Source organism: Phascolarctos cinereus, unplaced genomic scaffold, assembly GCF_003287225.1.
Source record: "Phascolarctos cinereus isolate Bilbo 61053 unplaced genomic scaffold, phaCin_HiC Scaffold_5;HRSCAF=322, whole genome shotgun sequence".
Taxonomy (NCBI): domain Eukaryota; kingdom Metazoa; phylum Chordata; class Mammalia; order Diprotodontia; family Phascolarctidae; genus Phascolarctos; species Phascolarctos cinereus.
Window position 1 is genome coordinate 270630964 of NW_027555958.1, and position 12271 is coordinate 270643234.

The window sequence follows — 12271 nt, forward strand, 5'->3', positions numbered from 1 at the left end:
TTTTCCCAGATTGGCATTTATTTGGGAGTTTTTAATTTATCACTTAATGTTTTTTTTAATTGCATGTCTCTAATTCATTGATCTGTTCTTTTTCTCTTTTGTTAAATGTGTGTGGAATTATATACATTTTTCCCAAGAACTATGTTAACTGTATCCCAAAATTTTTGAAAAGTTGTTTCATTGTTGTAATTTTCTTTGATAAAAGTATTTATTGTTTCTATAATTTCTTCTTTAATCCACTTATTCTTTGGGATTATATTATTTAGCCTTCCATTTAAATCTTAATCCTTTTTTCAAATTTTTCTTATTGATTATAATTTTTATTGCATAGTGTTCAATAAAGTATATTTAGTATTTCTACATTTTTGCATTTGTTTTTGAGTTTTTAAGTCAAGGGATGACAAACTACAGAGACTGGGCCAAATGCAGCCCACTACCCATTTTTGTATGCCAGCAAGCTAAGGTGGTGGCTAGGTGGTACAATGGATAGTGGTCCTGGAGGCAAGAAGACTCATCTTCCTAAGTTCAAATCTGGCCTCAGACACTTAATAGCTGTGTGACCCTGGGCAAGTCACTACATCCTATTTGCCTCAGTTCCTCATCTCTAAAATGAGGGGGAGAAGGAAATGGCAAACCATTTCAGTATCTTTGCCAAGAAAACCCTAAATGGGGTCATGAAGAGTTGGACACGACTGAACAACAACAAAAAAACTAAGAATGGGATTTACATTTAAGTGCTTAAATACAATGCAAATGAGTGCATATATATTTATTGTTGTTATTATTTCATTATCTATTATGCCTTGAAGTATAATGTAGTATAATAATTCCTGGATTGTCTCTTTCAACATGTTTATTTTTAGGGGCAGCTATGTGGTGCACTGAGTAGAGCACCAACCCTGGAGTCAGGAGGTACTGGCTTCAGACACTTGGTACTTACTAACTGTGTGACCCTGGGCAAGTCACTTAACCCTGATTGCCTCAGCCAAAAGAAAAAAAAAAGAAGAAAAAAATGTTTATTTTTACTGTTATCTGAGATCACAGTTGCTACCCCTGCTTCTTTGAATTCACCTATTCATCTAGCTTCTATTCCAATCTCTCATTTTACCTACTTCTGTTCAAATATATGTCTTAAATGTATTCTTGTAAATAAAACATATTGTTGAATTCTGCTTTCTGTTAGATTTGGCTAATTCTCTTGCACTGAAAGATTTGTGTTCACTACGTTCACAGTTGTGAGAGATGTATTTTTCTTCCATTGTATCCTATTATACTGTTTTCCTCTCTTTGACCCTTCATCTTCTTTACAAAGGAAAAGGTGGGAGGGGATTAACCCTGTCAATCTCTTAGCTGGAATGTCCTTTCCCATTCTCTTCTACTCCCTTTATAGCCCTCTGTGGTTAAAGTTTGGGCCTTTTTTGTGACTATTCCCTCCTCTCTTGCCTGCCTCTTAAAAATCCTCCTTTCTCCCTCCCTGTCCTCATCCATTTCCTGGTTTATTTTTGATATATTTACACATCAAATACTGTGTATGTCTGTGTGAGTGTTCAACCTTGTTTAGCTACTCTGCAGTCAATGGGCATCTACCTTATTTCCAGTTTCCAGTCTAATTCAAATTGAATTGTTATTGTTTGTCTTTCCTTCTCAAAGAGGACCATGACATCAGGAAGGTGATGCCATGACTTGCAAATGAATTGGATTTAAGTGAGGGAGGGCCGTACAAAGTCTCCAGCCTCACTTTCTCCTCTGGGTCCAGTGACAAGATATAGATCAGAACAACTGGAGATGCAGTTGAGAGGGATCAGGAAAGGTATCAAGTAAGAGGTAGAATTTAGGATGAGTCTTAAATGGAGATAGAGTCTTCAAGAAGAAGGAAGAATGGAGAAGGTGAGAAAAGAGAGACTCTTACACATAGTCAGTGGTATAATGAGCAAGCCTGTTTCTTCAACCTTCACCCCTTCCTCTTATTTTGAAGGACTTCACTTTGTGTGATTGTAAGTTGTTCCTTCTTCCTCATTTTTTTCCATGTGTATTTCTTTATCTCTCTGTTTTATTTTCTTCTTTTAGAGCAAACAAAGCAGAACAAAGCTTCACCCAGGCTCTTTAGTCATCTTTACTTGGTCCATCTTTGAGCTTGGAACATAGTGGGATTCTGAAGGGACAATGGTATCTTCTCTCTCTATTAGGATGTAAGCCCATAACCATCATTTAACCTCTTCCAGTTGCTCAGATGTATTTCCTGACTTGTCTCTCTTGTGTTTAAAAGATTCTAATCATCTGGTTTTGGGTTTTTTCCTGATAGGAAGTACTTAGAAATTCATAGGATATGTTAATAGATACCAGTCTGTTTTCCCCATTACAATTACCTTCAGTGTTTTAGGATGTCATTCTTAGTTGCATACCTTTTTATTTTGCCTTCTGGCATAGAATGTAAGCTCTCTGAAGGCAGGAACCTTTTCATTTTTGCCTTTGTATGTATCCCCAGAATGTAGTACAGGGCTTGGTACATATTATGTGCTTAATAGATACTGAGTGATTGATTTCCATTTCAATTATGGTCTTTTTTTTTAACGGCAATTGGGGTTAAGTGACCTGCCCAGGGACACGCAGCTATTAAGTGTTATGCGTCTGAGGCCGCATTGGAACTCAGGTCCTCCTGAATCCAGGGCCAGTGCTCTATCCACTGCGCCACGTAGCTGCCCCTTAAAGTATGGTCTTAATGGTCCACCTCAATTCACTCACAGCGAAGTGAGTGATATCTACACCAAAGTACAATCCCTTCCTTTTTCTCCCATGTGCTGCTAATAAATAGACATGTGTTGCTGAGATTGTTGCTATAGCCTCTTTCTTGGTTTACTTCCTTTTCATCTATCTTTATTACATGGTTTTGTTTAGAGCTGGCACCTGTTTTCCTGCATTGCTGAGTACGTTAGTCTCTGGAGGGCCCTCTGTTTTATTTTTCTTTGAAGGATGTTACTTATAATAGCTTAGTGCCAGCAGACCACTTTTCCTTAATCAGCAAACATGTATGTACTTGCCGAACATGTGGTATAACTACCTTTCTTCCACCTATACTTGGTCCCCAGGTACCTGACTGAGAACAGTGGCAGAAACTCTGCCCTTTGCCATGCTCTGGTATTATGAAAAACAAGGAGATTCAAAAAAAGGTGGGAGTTAACTTCCCTCATGTTGTGTTTGAATCCTAGGCTAGGTTCTGGCCGCTGAATCATTTGACTAAGGTGTGTCCTGAAAAGCCTCCCTTAGCTTTTGGCTTGGTTGTCCTTGGCAGCTTTCCGTACCTCGTTACCTAGACAGAAGAAACGGGCAAACATTCCAGTTCCTACCTTTTGGGAACTTGCCCTGTAGGATTCAGGTTTCTCCTTCTCATTCCACAGAGAGGCTTTTAGAGTATTTTCCCAAGTCACTTGCCTCTCACAAGTCCAAACCAAGCCTCTGTCACAACCTTTACAGGTGGTTTCTCTGTGTTTTTGTGGCCTGAATATTGAACTTAGCAGGCGTCTTTGGCTGTTCAACCACAGAGGGTTCCTTGAAGAATTGTTTTGGAGTGATTAGCTTCAAGGTAGGATTTGAAAAAGAGAAATGTTTGTTAAAATTAGTGTTTTCAAAATCAGCTCCATAATTTGCTGGTGGCTGTTTTTTGTTCTTTTATGTGATTGGACTTTGGGATACATGTTATCTGTGTAGTTTAGGAGACTCATCCCAGGTACTCTGATGTGTTGTCCTTAGTGCAGTCTTCAGTCCTAGTAGAGTTCTGGTCTTACTAGCTACCCAAAGCAGAAGCAGTTCAACTAAACTTAAAAAAAATACTCTTCTGAAAAATGGCAGCAGGAAAGCTATGGTAAGAATACTGTAGAAGGGGGCTATATGAATCTCCATGATTGAAATTATTTGAGGACACAATGGCAGAATTCTTTGGTGACCAATAACCGTGTGGATAGGGCTCATATATTTGCTGGGAAAAGTATCCGGTTGCCACATCTGTTGCAAGTCTGTCTTGACACCTTCCCCTCATGGTCGTACAGATTGCTCTCTGCAAAGTTATCACTAATCTCTTAATTGCCAAGTCCGATGACCTTTTCTCAATTGTCATTCTCCCTGACCTCTCTGTATCCTTTAACACTGTTGGTTGCTCTCTCCTTGATATTCTTTTCTCTCTGGGTTTCACAAAGGACACTACTCCCTCCAGGTTCTCCTATTATCTAATTGTTCCTTCTCAGTTGCAGTGTCTTACTAGATCTTCATCCAGAGCACCTCTAACCAAAGGTATCCCTCAGATCTTTTCTGGGCCCTCTTCTCTTCTCCTTCTATTCTACTTCACTTGGTGATCTCATCAGCTTCCATGGATTTAATAATCTCTCTGTGCTGATGTTTCTCAAATCTACCTATACTGCTGACCTCCAATCTCACATCTTTAATTGCCTTTCGGACATCTTAAACTCAACATGTCCAAAATGGAACTCATTACCTTTCCCCCTAAATTCTCCCTACCTTCTATCTTCCTTATTATGGTAGAGGGGAACACCATCTTCCTAGTCCCTCAAGCTCACAACCTAGGAGTTATCCTCAACCCCTCACTATCTTCCTCCCTCCTCCCATATCCAACCTGTTGCCAATGCCTGTTTTACCTTTGCAACATCTCTTGATGTTCCCATCATCTTGAAGTATTCTTTTCTCTGACACTGCCATCAGTCTAGGACAGGACCTCATTCTTAGACTATTGCAATAGTCTCCTGGTGGTTCTGCTTGCCTCAAGTCTCTCTTTGCTCCAACCCATCCTCCATTCAGCTACCAAAGTGATTTTTCTAAAGTGAAGGTCTGACCATGTCACACACACCTCCTACTTAGTATACTCCATTTGGTTCCCTATTGCCTCTAGGACATCAAATACAAAATGCTCTGGCATTCAAAGCCTTTCACAACCTAGCCCCTTCCTACCTTTCTGGTCTTCTTCCTTACTCCTCACCATGCACTCTTCAATTCAGTGACACTGGCTTCCCTGTCGTTCTATAAACAAGACACTCCATCTCTGCTCTGGGCATTTTTTTCTGGTTTTCCCCCATCCCTGGAACACTTTCTTTCCTCATCTTCACTTACTGGCTTACTAGCTTCCTTAAGTCCCAACTAAAGTCTCATCTTCTACGGGAAGCCTTTCCTAACTGCATTTAATTCTAGTGCCTTCTCTCTGTTAATTATTTCCTATTTATCCTACATATAGCTTATTTGTACATATTTATTTGCTTATTCTCTCTCCCATTCAATTGTGAGCTCCTTGAGAGCAGGGACTGTCTTTTGCCTTCCCCCAGTGCTTAGCACAGTGCCTGGCATATAGTAGGTGCTTAATGTTTACTGACTGACTGCTCCACACCACACTTTCGCCTCATTCCTTACTGATGAACTGCAGATGGAGGTCTTTTGCATTACACCGAAGAAACACGTACTGACTATTAATAGCAGAGTACCAGAAATAAAAAAAACTTCCTCTGTACCATTTTCTTCAATCTCTTATATACCAATCAGCTCCCTAAGAGCAGGAACAACATTTATTCGTGTCTTTTGTGCCTCCACATTTGGCTTGTATGTATTAATTATTTATAATACACTGACTAATAAATAGGTGGGAAATTCTTTTCCTCTTGGTGGGCACCCTGATCATCCTGGCCTCTTCTTGGATTGGACTGGAAATGGAGCATGAATACCCTAGATACCTTTGAGGATTCCTGGCCTGCCAGGATGACAGCATGGAACGTTTCCATGACCAAAGTGACAAACTATCTCTGTATGTGGAGGGAACAATAACCACCTCTATCTTATCGGCTCTACCGGCCTGGACTAGACATTCTATGGTGATGGATTGATTCCTACTCTGGAGAGATTCATGGAGCCCTTAATTGGATTTGCTAGATTCTACGGAACAGCATTGGCACTATCAGGAAAGGGAGCTCAACATGTTCCCATGTTTCTAAAGAGTCAAGACTCACTTTGGGACAAGGTTGTTAATAAAGAGATTAAATGGCTTGGGTTTTACAAGGATATCCTGACCCATAAGTAGTTATGGTTTCTGCTGCTTATGACCACTTGCTTTTTGCTTTTGGCTCCCTGGGAGGAATGGATGACCTGGCCTTGATTTCCTTGTTGTGAAGTTGCATTGTTCAGTACTGGTATGATTAGGGTAGAATTACAAATATGATTTTAAGTCCTTTGCTTTCTAGTTATTTAAACATTCTGTGACCTTGTAAATATCATTCTTGATTCTCTTCAGCTCGGGTTCACATTTAATTCTGGTAACTGAGGAGGCTTTGAGAAAATGCAATGCTGGGGTTCTAGGATGTGTCTAGTGGTAGCATCTTGGTGCAATGTTACCTGGATTAAATTTAGTGTACAGAAATTACTGGTTCCCTAACATCTTTTCCATATTCCTTTTATAGTTCAGGAAATGAAAATCAGCCCAAAATATACTGTTAAATGGACAAACTTCTTAACAGGACCTTTGTAATCCTTCGTGGGTTACCTTTAGTATCTATAAGGGTAAAAATCTCTTTCTGCTATAACCTCAGAATCACTCGCCTTTTTCATTCTCTTCCCTTCCCTTGCCCTTCCCTGCCCTTGCCCTTGCCTTTCCCCTCCCTTCCTTTTCTTCTAGAAGGTTGGGTAGACCCAACTGCAGCAACTATGTAAATCCAGGAAGTCTGAATTGCAGAGTCCCTCCCTTTCTTGTTACTCCCCCCTCCCCCTTTGGCTGGCTGCATCTTGACACAGTTGAGGTCCAAAAAGGCAGTAATTACCACTTTTGCTGTCACCAGCCAGCTCTGTTTATAGCATTTGATTCTGGAAGCAATGAAGGAGAATAGCTTCCTTTATTTCTTTGAGGAGTCAAGAGCTAGCAAAAATAAGGAGCTGAGATGATGTCTTAAGTTTTTGCTACTACTGCTGTTGTCTGCTGTTCTTTACTGTGCTTCTTGGGGAGAAAGGATATGCTTCCAATGAAACCATTACATGGGGAAGCTGTCTTGCCATAAACAGTGCTGTTTCTTCATAGTAAGCACCTGCAGAGCAGAGAGAAACAGTTATACTTAAGCAATCAATCAATGAATAAATTTATTCAGCAGCTACTCTGTGCCAAAGAAAAAGAATCAAAAGACAATTCCTGCCCTCAAGGAGCTTACAATCCAGTGGGGGGAGATTATTCTCCTGCTCCCTCTGAGAAGTATGTTTAAAAAAATCAAGGTCTTTTTCTTAAATTTAAATTTCTTTAGTCTCAAATTTCTTAAAATTGACCAAAATACTCATTGATGCTATGTGCAATACAGAGAGTATACAGAACTAGATGCTGTTCTTATCTACAATAAAAAAAAAGATCAGGGTCTAGGATTAGGAATGTTTTCAGAGGAATCATAAATAACTGACTGCAGAAGTTTAGCTGCTAATCACCTTCATATTAATTCTTTCTACACCTGTTTCTGTATAGCCTTAATAATTGAATGCCCTGGAAATATTAAAATTTAGGACAGACCACTTATAAACAGACAGGTAGCATAAGGTATAGAATGCTAGAGTTGGAATCAGGAGGACCTGCGTTTGAATCTTGATTCAGTTACTTGCTGTGTTACCCTAGGCAAGTCATTTAACTCTGTCAGCCTCAGTTTTCATCTGTACAATGGAGATATGATAATAGCACCTTATCTCAGAGAGTTGTTTTGAAGATCAGAAGAGATGACATGTAAAACACTTTGCAAACCTTAAATTTCTATGTTATATAAATGTAGAAACTAAGATAAAAGGATAGTCCCTACTTAAGAAGCTTACATTTTAATAGGAAAAGACAAAACATAAAAAGAAGCTAGAAAATGAATGCAAGGGAGAAGAAAGTAGACTAGTGGAGCAGACTAGAGAGTGAGCTCGAAGCAAAATGAAGAGCATGGCTGTAGCTCCTTAAGCTATAGAAATCCTAGACCAGTCCTGTACAACATACGGCTCATTGTTGATATGTTGTGCAGGCCTGTTTCATATCCTCTCCATTTTTTGCAGGCCACCTGAAGTCCTTTGGTGGGCTGTATGTTGTGCAGGCCTGCCCTAGACTGAGACCAGTCAGCAAGCAGACCTCAGGGCATCATCCTTAAGTGGTGAAAACAGTTGGATGGAGGTAGAAGAGACCGGAGAGTAAAATGGAAGTGAAATGAACACAGAGAGATAAAAAACAATAAATAAGGGTCTAGAACAAAATTTTGTAGTCTATTGCAAAGGAAGAGAAAAGTGAAGAAAAAGTTCTTAGGAAGAAAGCTTGGAAGAAAGCTTAGAAGAAAGAAAACTTAACAAGTATGAAAAGTTGAAGGGAAGAAGGGCATGAAAATAGATAAAGAAAAAAAGCAATAATTTCAGTAAAAAACCCCAACAAACATTAATGAGGGTGGGGGAGGTATTTGAGTTTGTGTGAGAGAAAACACCTATGGCGGTAGGTTTATATCAAAGTAATTGAAGCAAAACTAATCACAAAGTATTTACTTAATGAGGAAGGGGATAAAACAAATCTAAATAAAGCACCTACCTCTCATAGCTTGTCATAATTTTAAATGTGAATAACCTAAATAATCCAGTAAAATGAAAGAGAGTGGCAGAATGGAAAAGAAAAGAAAATCCCACAATCTCTGGATTATAAAAAATACATCCAAGAAGCAAACACAGACACAGAATCAAAGTGAGAGGCTAGTACAAAGTTTACTGTGCATCAGGTAAATCCCAAAGAGTTGGAGTTGCACTTGTGATATCAGACAAAACAAATAAATAAATAAACATTTACTGCAATGCATATTCCTCTCGTAAGAGCTAGACAAATCAAACAGAAAGATAAAAGGGGAAAAAAGAGAACTGAACAAACTGTTGAATAATCTAAAGCTTATGCCATTTTTGAATGGAAAATTAAATAATATTCCTGTTTCTCAGCATCACATAGAACCTTTACAAAAATAGATCCTGTGTAGAGAAATTATAAATAAATGTTAAAAAGCAGAAATGGTAAAATACAGTATCTGATTATGCTAAAACAAATACCACAAACCAATTTGTAAGCATGAAAGGATCTTTTTTTTTGTATGACAAAAAGTATCTAAAATAAAAACATATTCAATTAATTCCATTAGACTGTAAGCTCCTTGAGGGCTAGGACTGTCTTTTGACTCTTTATGTACCCCCAGCACTTAGTACAATGCTTGGCACAAAGTAGGTTCTTAATTAATGGTTTTGTTTAATTGATTGATTGGATAAAGAAACATTAGAAGCTTTCCCAATAAATAATGGGAATAAAGCAGGATATCCTTTTTCTGTACTGTTATTTGACATCTTTCTAGAAATGCTAGCTATAGCAATGGGGCAAGAGAAAGAATTGAAAGCACAAATAAAGATAGGCAAAAAAGAAAAAAGAGAGACAAAAGCTTTTCCTATTGGGTGATATTATGATTTACTTAAAAGATTCAGCAAAGAGGATGCAAAATAAACCCACAAAAAAATCAAAAGCATTTCTATATAGCAGTAACAAAATCCAGGAGACAATAATAGAAAGAGAAGTTACATTCAGAATAACTATGAAATTAATAAAATATCTGAGAGTCATTTACATACAGATACTTGTATAGATACAGTTACAAAATGTTTCTTAAAGAAATAAAGAACAGCTTAGGTAACTGAAAGAATATTGAGTGCTCACATCTGTGCACAACATAAGAAAAGTAAGAATGCTACCAAAATTGTTGTTCAGTTGTAGCTGACTCTTTGTGACCCTGTGGACCATACATAGTATGCCAATACTGTCTCTGAGATTTTCTTGGCAAAGATTTTGGACTGGTTTGCTATTTCCTTCTCCAGTGGTTAAGTGACTTGCCCAGGGTTGCATAGCTAATAAGTGTCTCAGGTCGGATTTGAACTCAGGTCTTCATGACTCCAGGCCCAGCACACTATCCTCTCAACCATCTAGCTACCTCCAGTACCAAAATTGGTACTCTGCAAATCAGATTTCCAAGGGGTTACTTTACAGAGCTAGACAAAATAATAATAAAATTCATATTGAGAGGGAGTATCAAAAGATCTCAAATAGCAAGGTCCACAATTGGCCGGGGGGTGGGGGGGGGGGAGGAGGTGGTGATGGTGAAGAGATAGAAATGATGAGGAAATACCACTTCCAAGCTTCAAACTTGTATTAATGTAAGGCAGTAATCACAACTATTTGGTATGGATTAAAAAACAGAATAGTGTAATCACTGGGACAGACCAGACAATGAAGAATCAGAAATAATTGAACTCAATAACTTAATGTTTATTAAACCCCCCAAAACAAATTACCTACATAAGAATGCCCTATCTAACAAGAATTTCTGGGAAAACTGGAAAGCCATCTGGCAGAAGTTATAGTTTAGATTGTATTCCACAATAAATTCATAATGGATAAATGACCAGAATATTAGAAATCATAAAATTTATCTTTCTCAGCTATGGATAGGGCGTGAATTCTTCACCAGACAATTACAACACATTAAATAGAAAATCTTGATCATATGAAATTGAAAAGCTTTTGTATGAATAAAATTAATGCAAGGGAAGCAATCACAAGTAGGGCATGAAAAGCAACTTTGTCTCAAATAGATAGCTAACAGAAATATATAAGACTGGAGCAGCTAGGTGGCGCAGTAGATAGAGCACTGGCCCTGGAGTCAGGAGGACCTGAGTTTAAATCCAGCTTCAGACACATAACACTCATTAGCTGTGTGACTCTGGGCAAGTCACTTAATCCCAACTGCATCACTCCCCCCCCCCCAAAAAAAAAGAAATATATAAGACTAAAAATAATTCCCCAATAGACAAGTGGTCAAAAGACATGAACAAACAGTTCTCAATATTAGAATTTTAAACTATTAACCATATGAAAGAATGTATTAAATAACTAATAATAAGAAAAATATAAACCAAAACATCTCTGGAGTTTCAGCACCTGATGGCGTGCAAATAGTTGAGAATGACAAAGATGGGAATAGTCAGTGTTGAAAAGATTATGGAAAGACAAGCAGAAAATTTCTTGATGGTGAAGGTATCAATTGGTCTCACCATTCTGAAAAGCAATTTGGAATTATGCAGAGGGTTGATTACAATGCCTTTGCCCTTTGATCCAGAGTTTCCGTTTCTAGCCATCTACTTCGAGAAGGTCAATGACAAAAAGAAAGGCCCCATATATACCAAAATCATAGTGACACATTTTAGTTATCCCTTTTTGATAACTTTTGACTGCCTGTCTCACTTGCTTAAATTTGAATAAGGTGGCAGGAAAAATTAATGTTCAAGCTGTAATAGCCATTTATTTTTTAAAAGTCCTTCTAAGGCTTTAGTGTCTAGTCTAATCTTCTCATTTCATAGAGTGGTCCAGACTGAAACTGAGGTCCAGCTTTTCCAGGGTCACACTGGTAAAATAGCAGGGCCAGGATTCAAATCTATTTCCCTTTAGCTGCAAATTCAGCATTCTTTTCATTATGTGATGGAAGTTCTGCAGATGAAAAAAACTAAGGCCCAAACCATTATGGAAAAGAACTTTTTATTAAAGAAAAGCCACTAAGCTGTACATGCCCTTTGACCTAAAGATCCCACTCCTGGGCTAGTACCCCCAAAGGGGTCAAAGCCAGAAAGAAGAGTGCCTTTATTTATCAAATTATAGCAGCCCTTTGTGGTAGGAAAAAAACCAAACTAGAAACAAAGGGGGTGCCCTTTGCTATAGGAATGGTTGGACAAATTCTAGTTAATGACTACAATGGAACATTCTTGCACATGATGAACCTTAAGGGAAACCTTCAGAAAACCATTTGAAGAACAATTGGCATTAACAAATGCAGAATGAAGGAAACAGAATCAGGAAAATAATATTAATTGGATTTACAATAATGTAAATTATGTCAAAGTCATTTATTATAAATTAGAATAGTCTAAAGTCCCCAAAGAAGAGATAATGAAGCATTCCTTCCTCCTAGAAGAAAACCAGTCATTTCATGGGCATCCAGATGTTATCATTGAACCTGTCGGTGTTGCTCAACTGTTTGTTGTTGTCATTTTTGTTACCGCAAGGAAGGGTCCAGTGATGGTGGTAGTGTCAGTGGTGAGAATTGTGTACCAGGAAATGATTGTGGTATTAAAAAACAAAAGATGTTGTTAATTTCAGAGTATAGAAAATGAGGTCCAAAGACAGGACATGATTTACCCAAGACCATCCGATAAGTTAATT

General features: G+C 38.2%; 1 protein-coding gene across 6 annotated transcripts in view; it reads left to right on the forward strand.

Moving 5' to 3' along the window:
- Window positions 1-12271, forward strand: part of BAIAP2 (BAR/IMD domain containing adaptor protein 2) — a 165777-nt gene that overhangs the window by 57586 nt on the left and 95920 nt on the right. Inside the window, exon 1 of one of the 6 annotated variants that reach the window (XM_021000796.2) lies at window positions 3453-3580. The exons of the other annotated variants lie outside the window; for them this stretch is intronic. The gene's annotated coding sequence lies outside the window, so the exon portion shown is untranslated. Of the gene's footprint in view, window positions 1-3452; window positions 3581-12271 lie in introns of those variants that run through there. 6 annotated transcript variants of the gene reach the window in all.